This window comes from Vigna unguiculata, unplaced genomic scaffold (assembly GCF_037176805.1).
Source record: "Vigna unguiculata cultivar grain cowpea cultivar isolate G323 ecotype 2 unplaced genomic scaffold, ASM3717680v1 ptg000341l, whole genome shotgun sequence".
NCBI classification, from domain to species: domain Eukaryota; kingdom Viridiplantae; phylum Streptophyta; class Magnoliopsida; order Fabales; family Fabaceae; genus Vigna; species Vigna unguiculata.
Genome location: NW_028196976.1, coordinates 22,868 through 25,000, shown reverse-complemented (window position 1 = coordinate 25,000; position 2,133 = coordinate 22,868).

Sequence of the window (2,133 nt, the reverse complement as noted above, 5' to 3'; positions counted from 1 at the left end):
CTAAGTTGCCCTCCTCGCAGTTTGGCCAAGTTCACTCTTTTCCAGCGTCATCCCCCCAAGTTGCCTTGGGCGCAGTTCAGCCTAGTTCACTCTTTTCCAGCATCATCCCCCCAAGTTGTCTTGTTCGCAGTTCGGCCTAGTTCACTCTTTTCCAGCGTCATCCCCCCAAGTTGCCTTGTTCGCAGTTCGGTCTAGTTCACTCTTTTCCAGCATCATCCCCCCAAGTTGCCTTGTTCGCAGTTTGGCCTAGTTCACTCTTTTCCAGTGTCATCCCCCCAAGTTGCCTTGTTCGCAGTTTGGCCTAGTTCACTCTTTTCCAGTGTCATCCCCCCAAGTTGTCGTTGCCAACAACCCAAGAGTCCATAGTATTCGGAGTTCTAGCGGGGCCTCCCCTTGCTTCCAACAACCCAAGAGTCCATAGTATTCGGAGTTCTAGCGGGGCCTCCCCTTGCTTCCAACAACCCAAGAGTCCGTAGTATTCGGAGTTCTAGCGGGACCTCCCCTTGCTTCCAACAACCCAAGAGTCCATAGTATTCGGAGTTCTAGCGGGGCCTCCCCTTGCTTCCAACAACCCAAGAGTCCGTAGTATTCGGAGTTCTAGCGGGGCCTCCCGTTGCTTCCAACAACCCAAGAGTCCATAGTATTCGGAGTTCTCGCGTGGCCTCCCATTGATTCAAACAACCCAAAAGTCCATCTTCTTCGCAGTTCAACATCGCCTCCCTCGTTTCCAACAGGCCCAAAGGTCGTCTTCTTCGCAGATCCACGAAGAGCTCATCACGATTTGCCACATTCCATTTCCCACGGGTTGTCAACAACACTTTCTCACACTTCCCGCAATCGAGTACGTGCATGACATGCCAAAGCACATCTTATTTGCCTTCCATTGCACTCAAGACGACGGGTTGTGGAAGAACGATATTGTTCACAACAAGTTCAAGGACAACGTCTCAATCAAGGGACACAACCGAATTATGTTGACTGGGTCGCTAAAGTAAACCCGAGTTCATATAATGCACCGCATCCAAAAGAACTAGCCACAACACGTGCATCACTGAGATGTTTCACTAGATGGAACACGTGCGTGACATTAGGATCCTCCAACACCTCTTCGTGATGGAAAGATAGAATTCGAAGCAACCACAGAAGTACCGTCTAGTGGGTAGGCAACACAGGGACTGATCAACCAATATCACCCAAGGCAACGGGTGAAAATGGAAGAGATGCATGCTTGACCGTTCGATACGCAAGGCATGGAGCCAGCCAGCAAGTGCATCTCGATTACAACTCACACACCCTCACGTTCGCAAGACACCACACCACAAGACGGTCCACCCCCCACCTACCATGGGCAAGCAAGCAAATGGAAACATCAAGTGACGCAGGGTCAAGCATCGCTAGGCATGAAAATAACTTTCCACAATATCCGAGGGACTAGCTGCCGAGCTAACCAACGATCAGTGACGACCGTGTGTTGGTATTAATAAAGCTCAACAACTATGAAGAGGCTAGTTGTGCCATGATAAACATGCTAACGCACGCACCACGTGAGGGGGGAGGCCTCATCAAGCTCCCTTTAAAACCTGCCAGTGTGGAGCTGGCCGGCTCAAGGAGCACTCCCCCCCTATAAGAGGTTAATATGCAAAAGGCAAAATTGTACAAGTAGATACACTTTTTTTGAGCAGACATAAGTCCATATCTCGGGCTATACTTCGAATTTTGATGCGATTTTTTGCAGTAATTCGTAGAATAATGGTATCTCCTTGCTCACCAAATTTCATAATTTTTCTCGAAGGGGAACTATTTTTTTTATTTTTTTTACTTACCGGGTATGTGTAAAATCGGGAAAAATAGAAAAGCACATGTAGACTTCGAATTTCGACCTCATTTTTTCCAGTCCACCACTAAACAATATCAGGAACCTCCCCACAAAATTTCATTCAGTTTGGCCAAGGTCTTAAATTTGACAAATTTTGGCACCAACCTATCTAGTCGCGGTGCACCGACCAACTTGGCCAAGTGCAAAATGCATCCAATTCAAAACTTTTGTGCACCAACACTTTTACAGTACTCATTTGGGGGCATTTGGAGGCCTTTCCAACCCTCACATCTCAAAAACCACGAATTTCATTTTTT